Source organism: Piliocolobus tephrosceles, chromosome 4 (assembly GCF_002776525.5).
Source record: "Piliocolobus tephrosceles isolate RC106 chromosome 4, ASM277652v3, whole genome shotgun sequence".
Classification (NCBI taxonomy): domain Eukaryota; kingdom Metazoa; phylum Chordata; class Mammalia; order Primates; family Cercopithecidae; genus Piliocolobus; species Piliocolobus tephrosceles.
Window position 1 is genome coordinate 126093223 of NC_045437.1, and position 13163 is coordinate 126106385.

General features: G+C 37.1%; 1 long non-coding RNA gene across 1 annotated transcript in view; it reads left to right on the forward strand.

The window, feature by feature from the left end:
- The window catches only part of LOC111547153, a 23116-nt gene extending 10206 nt beyond the window's left edge, over window positions 1-12910 (forward strand). The window contains exons 3-4 of the long non-coding RNA XR_002733039.2: window positions 11926-12107; window positions 12696-12910. This is a non-coding gene — a long non-coding RNA (uncharacterized LOC111547153). The remainder of the gene's footprint in view (window positions 1-11925; window positions 12108-12695) is intronic.
- Window positions 12911-13163: the final 253 nt, after the last annotated feature.

Below are 13163 nucleotides of genomic sequence, written 5' to 3' on the forward strand. Positions count from 1 at the left end.
CTCAACCTCTCAACACCTTGCTTAGATATTTATTCTGCTAAATATCCAGTTTCATCACTTGTAAGTTTCTCCTTCTACAAAGCGCTAGAGCACTAACACAATTCATCCAAGTTCTTTTCCACTTTATAAAGAGGATGGCCTCTCCTTCAGTTTCCAATAACATGTTGCTTAGTTACAGCTGAAACTTCACCAGAATGGTCTTCACTATCCATATTCCTACCAACATGATCACACGACCACTCCGGCAATCTCTTAAGAAGACTGAGACTTTCTCTATAGCTCTCTTCTGAGCCCTCCCCTAAATCGCCCTTAATGCTCCATTCATGATGATGTAGGCTTTTTCTAGTATGTACCTCCAGCCTCTACCAATTAACCAGTTCCAAGGCCACTCCACATTTTAAGGTATTTCTTAGAGCAAATACAGTACCCCCATTTCTTTGTACCAATTTCTGTCTTGGTCCGTTTTGACTGTTATAGCAAAATACCTTCGACTTGGTAATTTATAAACAATAGAAACTTACTGCTCGCAGTTCTGAAGACCAGAAAGTCCAAATCGAAGCACCAGCAGATTCAGACTCTGGTAAGGGTCTGCTTCTCCTAGACGGTGCCTTATGGCTGTGTTCGCACATGATGGAAGGGCAAAAGGTCACCCTCAAGCCTCTTTTATAAGAACACTACCCCCTTTATGAGGATAGAGCCTTCATGACCTAATCACCTCCTAAAAGCCCTACCTCTTAATACTGCCACATCAGAAATTAGGCTTCAATTTATAAATTATGGAAGAAGCAGCACTCTGAACACAGCAAAAATGTTCATAAAAGTGTCACCGCAGTTTCTTATGAATCAAAGAAAGATTTCAAACAAGTTTTGGTTTTCATTATAATGTAGCTTACTGTTTCCCCAATATTGAAAATTAACTATCCAAAGAATTGATATATAAAATATCTTCAGAAATCAGGGTATTCAGTTAGTTCACTTCGTTTCCAAACAAATTGAATAACAGGTGTGTCCAATTATTTAGAATATTTTTAAATTTAGCTTTGGACAGAAGAAGGGTGGTTTAAGGAACACTAACAGATATGATAAAACAGGTATTTGAATTCATAGCTCTCCTTGGTTAGATGACCTTTTACAAACTGCTTATATTTCTCGATCTCTGCTCTTCAGATAAAAAAGTCAAGTTTGTATTAGAACAGCAAAAATGCTGTGGTTATACTTTAAAGTGTTCTGTAGTACAAAATCTTACAGAAATGCAACTAAGAATATAAATTGTAGAGATGGAAGAAGGCTTAGGTAACAGTGGAGTATCCTCATCCAGAGGTCCTCTCAGGGAATTTCCAGGGATTACAAAGGATTCCATTTTGAAAGTTTTCTGTAATGAGCTTATCTGAGTGGCAGTATGAGCTCTCAGTATCAAATAAAAATTGAGCCCTGAATGAAGCATTTGCCATTTGTCATTCCTAGCAGTGCTATGTCTTCTTTTTTTTTTTTTTTTTATTTTTTATTTTTTTATTATACTTTAAGTTCTAGGGTACATGTGCATAACATGCAGGTTTGTTACATATGTATACATGTGCCATGTTGGTGTGCTGCACCCATCAACTCGTCAGCACCCATCAATTCATCATTTATATCAGGTATAACTCCCCAATGCAATCCCTCCCCATGATAGGCCCCAGTGTGTGATGTTCCCCTTCCCGAGTCTAAGTGAGCTCATTGTTCAGTTCCCACCTATGAGTGAGAACATGCGGTGTTTGGTTTTCTCTTCTTGTGATAGTTTGCTAAGAATGATGGTTTCCAGCTGCATCCATGTCCCTACAAAGGACGCAAACTCATCCTTTTTTATGGCTGCATAGTATTCCATGGTGTATATGTGCCACATTTTCTTAATCCAGTCTGTCACTGATGGACATTTGGGTTGATTCCAAGTCTTTGCTATTGTGAATAGTGCCGCAATAAACATACGTGTGCATGTGTCTTTGTAGTAGCATAATTTATAATCCTTTGGGTATATACCCAGTAGTGGGATGGCTGGGTCATATGGTACATCTAGTTCTAGATCCTTGAGGAATCGCCATACTGTTTTCCATAATGGTTGAACGAGTTTACAATCCCACCAACAGTGTAAAAGTGTTCCTATTTCTCCACATCCTCTCCAACACCTGTTGTTTCCTGATTTTTTAATGATTGCCATTCTAACTGGTGTGAGATGGTATCTCATTGTGGTTTTGATTTGCATTTCTCTGATGGCCAGTGATGATGAGCATTTTTTCATGTGTCTGTTGGCTGTATGAATGTCTTCTTTTGAGAAATGTCTGTTCATATCCTTTCCCCACTTTTTGATGGGGTTGTTTGTTTTTTTCTTGTATATTTGTTTGAGTTCTTTGTAGATTCTGGAAATTAGCCCTTTGTCAGATGAGTAGATTGCAAAAATTTTCTCCCATTCTGTAGGTTGCCTGTTCACTCTGATGGTAGTTTCTTTTGCTGTGCAGAAGCTCTTTAGTTTAATTAGATCCCATTTGTCAATTTTGGCTTTGGCTGCCGTTGCTTTTGGTGTTTTAGACATGAAGTCCTTGCCCATGCCTATGTCCTGAATGGTACTACCTAGATTTTCTTCTAGGGTTTTTATGGTATTAGGTCTAACATTTAAGTCTCTAATCCATCTTGAATTAATCTTCGTATAAGGAGTAAGGAAAGGATCCAGTTTCAGCTTTCTACTTATGGCTAGCTAATTTTCCCAGCACCATTTATTAAATAGGGAATCCTTTCCCCATTTCTTGTTTCTCTCAGGTTTGTCAAAGATCAGATGGTTGTAGATGTGTGGCATTATTTCTGAAGGCTCCGTTCTGTTCCATTGGTCTATATCTCTGTTTTGGTACCAGTACCATGCTGTTTTGGTTACTGTAGCCTTGTAGTATAGTTTGAAGTCAGGTAGCGTGACGCCTCCGGCTTTGTCCTTTTGACTTAGGATTGTCTTGGCAATGTGGGATCTTTTTTGGTTCCATATGAACTTTAAAGCAGTTTTTTCCAATTCGGTGAAGAAACTCATTGGTAGCTTGATGGGGATGGCATTGAATCTATAAATAACCTTGGGCAGTAAGGCCATTTTCACGATATTGATTCTTCCTATCCATGAGCATGGTATGTTCTTCCATTTGTTTGTGTCCTCTTTGATTTCACTGAGCAGTGGTTTGTAGTTCTCCTTGAAGAGGTCGTTTACATCCCTTGTAAGTTGGATTCCTAGGTATTTTATTCTCTTTGAAGCAATTGTGAATGGAAGTTCATTCCTGATTTGGCTCTCTGCTTGTCTGTTACTGGTGTATAAGAATGCTTGTGATTTTTGCACATTAATTTTGTATCCTGAGACTTTGCTGAAGTTGCTTATCAGCTTAAGAAGATTTTGGGCTGAGACGATGGGGTTTTCTAAATACACAATCATGTCATCTGCAAACAGGGACAATTTGACTTCTTTTCCTAACTGAATACCCTTGATTTCTTTCTCTTGCCTGATTGCCCTAGCCAGAACTTCCAACACTATGTTGAATAGGAGTGGTGAGAGAGGGCATCCCTGTCTTGTGCCAGTTTTCAAAGGGAAATTTTCCAGTTTTTGCCCATTCAGTATGATATTAGCTGTGGGTTTGTCATAAATAGCTCTTATTGTTTTGAGGTACATTCCATCAATACCGAATTTATTGAGCGTTTTTAGCATGAAGGGCTGTTGAATTTTGTCAAAAGCCTTTTCTGCATCTATTGAGATAATCATGTGGTTCTTGTCTTTGGTTCTGTTTATATGCTGGATTAAGTTTATTGATTTGCGAATGTTGAACCAGCCTTGCATCCCAGGGATGAAGTGAACAAAATGACCAGTTAATATCATAATGGCAGGATCAAGTTCACACATAACAATATTAACCTTAAATGTAAATGGACTAAACGCTCCAATTAAAAGACACAGACTGGCAAACTGGATAAAGAGTCAACACCCATCAGTCTGCTGTATTCAGGAGACCCATCTCACATGCAGAGACATACATAGGCTCAAAATAAAGGGATGGAGGAAGATCTACCAAGCAAATGGAGAACAAAAAAAAGCAGGGGTTGCAATCCTAGTCTCTGATAAAACAGACTTTAAACCATCAAAGATCAAAAGAGACAAAGAAGGCCATTACATAATGGTAAAGGGATCAATCCAACAGGAAGAGCTAACTATCCTAAATATATATGCACCCAATACAGGAGCACCCAGATTCATAAAGCAAGTCCTTAGAGACTTACAAAGAGACTTAGACTCCCATACAATAATAATGGGAGACTTCAACACTCCACTGTCAACATTAGACAGATCAACAAGACAGAAAGTTAACAAGGATATCCAGGAATTGAACTCATCTCTGCACCAAGTGGACCTAATAGACATCTATAGAACTCTCCACCCCAAGTCAACAGAATATACATCCTTCTCAGCACCACATCACACTTATTCCAAAATTGACCACATAATTGGAAGTAAAGCACTCCTCAGCAAATGTAAAAGAACAGAAATTATAACAAACTGCCTCTCTGACCACAGTGCAATCAAACTAGAACTCAGGACTAAGAAACTCAATCAAAACTGCTCAACTACGTGGAAACTGAACAACCTGCTCCTGAATGACTACTGGGTACATAACGAAATGAAAGCAGAAATAAAGATGTTCTTTGAATCCAATGAGAACAAAGATACAACATACCAGAATCTCTGGGACACATTTAAAGCAGTGTGTAGAGGGAAATTTATAGCACTAAGTGCCCACAAGAGAAAGCAGGAAAGATCTAAAATTGACACTCTAACATCACAATTAAAAGAACTAGAGAGGCAAGAGCAAACACATTCAAAAGCTAGCAGAAGGCAAGAAATAACTAAGATCAGAGCAGAACTGAAGGAGATAGAGACACAAAAAACCCTCCAAAAAATCAATGAATCCAGGAGTTGGTTTTTTGAAAAGATCAACAAAATTGACAGACCGCTAGCAAGATTAATAAAGAAGAAAAGAGAGAGGAATCAAATAGACGCAATAAAAAATGATAAAGGGGATATCACCACCGACCCCACAGAAATACAAACTACCATCAGAGAATACTATAAACACCTCTACGCAAATCAACTAGAAAATCTAGAAGAAATGGATAATTTCCTGGACACGTACACTCTTCCAAGACTAAACCAGGAAGAAGTTGAATCCCTGAATAGACCAATAACAGCCTCTGAAATTGAGGCAACAATTAATAGCCTACCCACCGAAAAAAGCCCAGGACCAGATGGATCCACAGCTGAATTCTACCAGAGGTACAAGGAGGAGCTGGTACCATTCCTTCTGAAACTATTCCAATCAATAGAAAAAGAGGGAATCCTCCCTAACTCATTTTATGAGGCCAGCATCATCCTGATACCAAAGCCTGGCAGAGACACAACAAAAAAAGAGAATTTTAGACCAATCTCCCTGATGAACATCGATGCAAAAATCCTCAATAAAATACTGGCAAACCGGATTCAGCAGCACATCAAAAAGCTTATCCACCATGATCAAGTGCTACGTCTTCTAATGCAGCTTATCATTTAAAATATGACATTCCTGATTAAGTTTTATCATTTTAAATATCAAGAAAAATATTCACCCATCATCTGCTCACTTCACCCCCTCTTTCCCATTGCTTATTCCAGGTGTCCATGATTGTCCTATAGATACCTAGTGAAGGGGATAAATTTTAGGTAACAATGTTTGACGCATGATCCTTTATATTCAACCTAAGCTGATTGTACCAGAAACAAATGTAACTCAAGAGGCCACAACAAAACAAACAGATCGACCAGTGCCATTATGTTCTGATATCACACTAAAATATGAATATAGTCTATCAACTTTCTTCTCTTGAGAATATGAACTCAGAATTAGTAACAACATGAACATATTTTAAGTGGGCAATGTACCTGGAAAACTATGATGTAGAAATGAGCCCTGAGGTGGGGTAGAGAATATAAAAGGGTTTTTTAAAAAGTGAATAGATAAGATAAAATTAGAAGGGAAGATCTCATGAGAGAAACATGACACTAAGCTGTGATCAATTTTATTTGGAGTAACATTTCTTCCATTATATTGAAAATAAAAAGTACCATAAAGTATGCATCAAAATTATGTTGCTCATTAATAATCACACAACTGTAAGATGCGCATATACTTTGGTTTTGGCCCTACCTTTTACTGTATATGAATCTGCATTTCTTGTGAAATGGGGACAATAACACAGTTGCTATGGGATTCCATTGGAAATGAAATAATGTAGGCAAAGAATCTTTTGACTACATTATTTCTAAAATTCTAAACAGAGTTCTAAAAGGACTTTTAGAATATATTAATACTCAGTTCTTAACCAACAATCTTATTAAATATCTTGCTTTTCATTGGAAAACAGTTTGGCCTTATTCAAATTTGAAAAGGAAGATAAATTCTGACTCTACAGAATGTGTGTCATAATCTACAGAGATAGACCATGATATTTTAAAGATAGTAAATGTTTAAGGAAATCAGGTCTTAGCTGAAAAAAATTTTACCTCTCTTATGACATGACAGTTGAAATTCTCTCTTAATGAATTTCACCTACAACAAAATAGGTGGCAGTATACTGAGCAGAATAGTAACACTGTTCTATGTCACAACTCTCAGTAATGGACTTTTGATTATGTTTAATAAGTTATTTCTTACCAAAAAATCATGTTATAGTAATAGAATATGATAACCAGAAATGTGGCTTATACTACACCAAAAGCTATTTCTCAGATTTAAGCAGTTCCATTGTTCAAAAGAAATACACTAATACATGATATAAATCAAGCTTTTTTGATGCTCAAAAATAGTTTTGACTGAAGTAGTGATAATATTCAGCCCTCATTACTGATGTAATTGTAAACCTCCTTGAAACATTCATATGAAGATGATCACAGGAAAATAAGGCATCGTACAAAACTTGAGCTTGGGCAAGAAACATCACAATGTGAGACAGCTAGGGACTTAAAAGTGATGCCACGGTGAATACTCTGGGGAATGAAACACTTCAAATGTTCAAAAATTCAGAAAAGAAATTCTGCCTCACCTATGTGAAGCCCTATGTGTCCTTTTCTACATAGCACAAGAGAATTCTAAGGGGATTGGGAATTGGTGCAGAAGGAAAGGAGGAAGGAAATTACTGCATTTTCACCTTCTCCCACTTTATCACTGGGCTAGGGGATGACTCATGTACATCTTCTTGAAATATCCATTGTCATCAATAAAATGAATTTGAAGTTTTAAATAAAGCAATATTGAAATTAGAATCATGCTTATTTTCTGTCATTATTTCCAAGATGCTGAATAATCCAGATGAATGAAAGAAGAAATGGTCAATGAGTTCATCCTTAAACATATTCAGAGAGAAGCTTTCAGGAAACCAGATTCAATAAAAAAAGAAAAGTAAAGAAACATGAGACTAACATAATACGGGATAACTAAAAACTCATCCAGTTCTCAAAAGGTTCACATATGAGAGATACTGTTCACCTGCCTGATGGCACATTTCCTTTTTGCTTACTCTACGAGCATGAAATCAACCAAGCAAGACAAACGTGCCTTTTTTATATTGTGTGCTTAATAAGCAGTGATCCGTCCTACTTACTTAAAAAATCTAGTTGAGCAGATTGGATCCCAGTCTTCTAAACGTTTACAAATGGTGATAACACTGGTAGGATTAAGCTCCACTGGATACATCACATATTTTTGTACATAATACATGTTTCTGGATTTCTTTATGCATGTTTACATGTACTTTTTATAAAACTTATGTCATGTTGCATAAACTATATGGCGTACTGGTTTTTTTTGCAACTTACAGGGCTATTATAGTAAATGCATATATTTAAGTAATTTTTCAAATTATGAATTGTACAGTCATAAGAGTTAGACATATGTGGAATTAGAAGAAGACATACATCAGCACAAAGAAAAATACCCAAAGATGGAATTACAATTTAAAAACTGCTTTATAAATTATTTTCAGATAATATTATTTTTGTTTTCTTCTCAGAAATATTTACTGTGGAAAATGCAGACGGTGCAGGTTGGTGCAAGAGTAATTGCGGTTTTTGCATTGCTGAAATTTGCTGTTTGATATTGGAACATATTCTTAAATAAATGTGGTTATGTTTACATCATTTTAATGTGCATTTCTCACTTTACGTTTTTTTGCTAATGACTTATTACTTGTTTATTTCATATTTATTTTAGCCTATGGAAATGATGTTAGACAAAAAGCAAATCCAAGTGAGTTTCCTTTTTTTTTTTTTTTTTTTTTTTTTTTTTTTGAGACAGAGTCTTGCTATGTCGCCAGGCTGGAGTGCAGTGGTGTGATCTTGGCTCACTGCAACCTCCAACTCTCTGGTTCAAGCAATTCTCCTGCCTCAGCCTCCTGAGTAGCTGGGACTACAGGTGCCCACCACCATGCCCAGCTAATTTTGTATTTTCAGTAGAGACAGGTTTCACCATGTTGGCCAAGATGGTTTCAACCTCCTGACCTCAGGTTCCACCCTCCTCAGCCTCCCAAAGTGCTGGGATTACAGGCGTGAGCCACCGCGCCCAGCCACGATTTTCTTATTCAAGTTCAAAATGGGTCATAAAGCAGCGGAGACAATTCACAACATCAACAACATATTTAGCCCAGGAACTGCTAAGGAACGTGAACTGTAGTGGTGGGTCAAGAAGTTTTGAAACGGAGGAGAGCTTTGAAAATGAGGAGCGTAGTGGCAGGTCATTGGAAGTTGACAACAACCAGTTGAGAGCAATCGTTGAAGGGGATCCTCTTATAGCTACACAAGGAGTTGCTGAAGAATTCAGTGTCGACCATTCTATGGTCATTCAGCATTTGAAGCAAACTGGAAAAGTGAAAAAGCTCCGTAATTGGGTGCCTCATGAGCTGAAAGAAAATCAAAGAAATCATTGTCTTAAAGTGTTGTCTTCTCTTATTCTGTGCAACAGCAATTAAGCGTTTCTTGATCAGATGTGACATGCGTGGCCGGGCGTGGCGGCTCATGCCTATAATCCCAACACTTTGGGAGGCCAAGGTGCCTGGATCACCTGACGTCAGGAGTTCGAGATCAGCCTGACCAATAGGCGAAACCCCATCACTACTAACAATACAAAAATTAGCCGGGTGGGGTGGCTTGCATCTGTAGTCCCTCCCAGCTACTCGGGAGACTGAGACAGGAGAGTTGCTTGAACCCAGGAGGTGGAGGTTGCAGGGAGCCGAGATCAGGCCACTGCACTCCAGCCTGGGTGAGAGAACAAGATACTGTCTCAAAAGAAAAAAAAAAAGAAAAACTAAAAAAAAAAAAAAAAAAAAAAATTCATGACTTGATGAAAAGTGGATTTTATACAACAACCGCAATGATCAGCTCAGTGGTTAGATCAAGAAGAGGCTCCAAAGCACGTCTCAAAGCCAAACTTGCACCAAGAAAAGATCATAGTCACTGTTTGTTGGTGTGCTGCCAGTCTCATCCACTACAGTTTCTGAATCCCAGTGAAACCACTGTATCTGAAAAGTATGCACAACAGATTGATGAAACGCACTGAAAACTGCAATGCCTGCAGCCAGCATTGGTCAACAGGGCTCATTTCTTCTCTATGGCAATGCCCGACCACACGTTCAGTGCACAACCAATGCTTCAAAAGTTGAATGAATTGGGTTACACAGTTTTGCCTCATCTGCCATATTCACATGACCTCTCGCCAACTGACTACCACTTCTTCAGGTATCTCGACAACTGTGAAAAATGCTTCCACAACCAGCAGGATTCAGAACATGTTTTCCAAGAGTTTGTCAAATCCCGAAGCATTATTTTTACGCTATAAGAATAAACACACTTATTTCTCACTGGCAAAAATGTGTTGATTGTAATGGTTGCTATTTTGACTAATAAAGATGTGTTTGAGCCTAGTTGTAATGATTTAAAATTCACAGTCCGACCGCAATTACATTTGCACCAACCTAATAAATTGATGTCATGTATGGACAGTCTGTAAGGGAAGAATACTGCTCCTTGGTACCACAACACAAGTCACTTACATTAGAGCTCAGAGACATCTACTAAATACAATTAATGTTTGACTCTATTTCATAAGTTTTTTAAAAAATTACAAAACAAACATATCACAAAATTAAATAAGTATGCAAGGCATACCTGAAGTCATGAAATAATCTCAGGAGAAAGAAAGAGTAAAGGCGACAACAGCATAGGTAATTGAAGGCACTTCTTTTTCCTAAACATGCTTCTCTTCCAATCTTTTAATCATAGTTCTGGCATGTAGCCCAAGCTAAAGCATAATCTTTTCAACAGTTCTCTGCAGCTGTCTGAGTGCTCTAGGTGGATGGTGAAGGGGTTAAAATGTGCTATTCCTGCATATTGACTATTTAAGTTAAAGACACTTGAAAAATAGCAGATGTGAAAAGATCACATTGACCTTGTGCTGTTTCTCAGAAGCAGAACAAGAAATTCCCATGTGAAAGGTGCTCTTCCTATATTAGAAAGAGGCAACGTCCTCATCCTCAAGGACGGGAAGTCGAAACTGAGAGAATTCTATGCAGACACTGCCAATATAACTCTGAAGTCTCCATATATAATTTAGTTGCTTCTTCGCTTTTACTACTCTTTGTCTTATTCACTCTATATAAGTAATAGATTCTAACTGCTTCTTTAGGTCTTCAGTCTTTTTTTTTTTTTTTTTTTTTTTTAATGAGGGCTCCCATGCCATATAAAACTTACATTTTGCTTTCCTCCTGTTAGTCTAATTTTTGTAAATTTAATTTGCAGACCCAATCGGAATGCTAAGAGGATAGAGGTGGAGTTGTTCTGACCTTACAAAAGAGAGACGTGATACTACTGGCTGTTAGGATTCACAGGCCAGTAAAGATTAATACATGTGTGTGTCTCCATATCTTTAAAGTGCATTTGTTCCCATTAAAAGAGTAAACATATAGCATATGGATTATTTAGCACCCTGAATGTTAAAAACAGAAAGACAAAAATTTGTACTTTTAAGGATGGAGAAATATTACATGGTATTGTTGAAGTAATATTTCTATTCTCCATTAACATGGCAACTATTTGGGGAAGAGTAACTATTTTTATTTTTTTGGAAAGTCCTTGAAAGAGACTTACAGAGACTGAGGTAAACACTTCAATGTTATGTTTGAGGCTGTCATGAAAACCCTTTTGCACTATGGTCATTTAAAGTAAGATTCTTTCTAAATATTAACCAGAGCCATTTTCCAGATTATTTAACTCTGTTACTAAATGTGTTATGAGAAATGAAACTTCTGACTCTTACACTGCAGTGTTAATGGACTGATTCCTTTTCCTTACAGCATATTGTGGATATTCTGTTCACATGCGTTATGAAGAATAATGATAGCTTTATGCAATATATATTTTTGTAATCTGGGAAAATGTATATTACTTTATATCACATTTGATTTCTCATATAAATTACTGTAGCCCTTTGCAAAACTTTGAAAATCCATCTTTGGAGTTCACTATGTTAGTCATGCCTTTTAGTGTTCTTTATTTGTATTTTTGACAATAATGAAATTACTTAATGTCATTTCGAGTTCATCCCATTACATATACACATGAACTCAGAGCTAGGGTAATTCACTTATGTAGTTCAACATCTCCTTTGCTACAGATGGTAAACGTGCAGATTTCTCCCTCCAGGAAAGAAACTCTTTCATAAAATAATTGCATATTCTGCTCATTTTTTTCTCTTCACTGATGCTTTTGTATTGTTATTACACCCTGTCAGATTAGTAATTAGCACGCAACCTCCATATGACATAAATGCATTTATCTTGCTTTCTTAAAAGCCCCTTTAGCAACTCAAAGCATATTATAACTCCAGCTGGCCAAAAAGAGATGAAATAAATAATATAACAGGAACAACTGCAAGAGTAAGTGCAGCATCAGGTTGGTGCATTTCTTTTGATCAAAAGGTCAACTTGCAACTGCTCTTTGAAGAATGTGCTGGTGACAGTGTGCAACTTTTGTAGTAAGGTTTTTTCATTACTTTTTAATAAATAATTGAATTAATAGCCTCAGTCACAATCTGAGGGAGGAAATTAGCTGAAAAAGGAGAGAACTCTGTGATAAACCTTCTGAAAAAGAGAAAAAAAAAGGGTTGATCTATAGGCCAACCTTAAGAAGGACTGAAGACCCCCAAAAAACTGACCAAAGAGTCTATGCCTAGTAGAGTCAGTTTGAAATGATGTAGATTAGAAATGGAATTACAGGAACAAATTGCTAATTCATACCCATATACGGAGGAAAATTCAGTCTGCTTGTATATCTTTTTCGAAAGGAAAATAATTCAATAACAATAACCGAGGTGAAAGTATTCTGTGAAATTTCTATACTGAATAGAATCGGTTATTTAATTTAGAAAGTTCAGTGCAAAATGAAAACGCAAGTTTGCTTATTCAAAGTTATTAAGAATTTAAAATTGTCAAAATAGTGATAGCAGAGCCTTAAACTAGGTTGGGGGAGGGGAATGCAATGAGGATAGGAGCGGACATCGGCGGGGTGGGGGTTTCTAAGTGAGACTATACAGGTTGCATGTCTATGAATCTTGCTCCTGCAGGTAGCTCCTGGACTGGCCTTAGGCTGCTTTCAAATTAAACCAGCACTGTAAAGAAGAGAGCAAGTACCCTAAAGCTGAATGAAGGGGCATCTTAATTCCAATCCTGGCTCCACTGCTGACTGTAAGTATGACCCTGGATGAGTTACCTCTCTCAGTCTCAGTCTCCTCATCCACAAAGCAGGGATCACAATAAATGAATAGCACCTTTCAAAGAACCCACCATATAGTGAGTGTTTAACAAATTCTGTGTTCACCATCTAACATCATAACACATTGAGTATCCATCAAAACAGAAAGTAGTTTGTACCTGGACATTTCTGTTTCTTTTGTTTGCTATCCTACTGGTGTTTTACTTAAATTTAGTGTGGTAATATGAAAGAAAATTACTGCCCTTCTGCTATTTAGTTAGCATTTTTATGCTTTTTTTTTAAAGTGTTGCAATAAAATTAATAAAATTTGAGTCGAGTC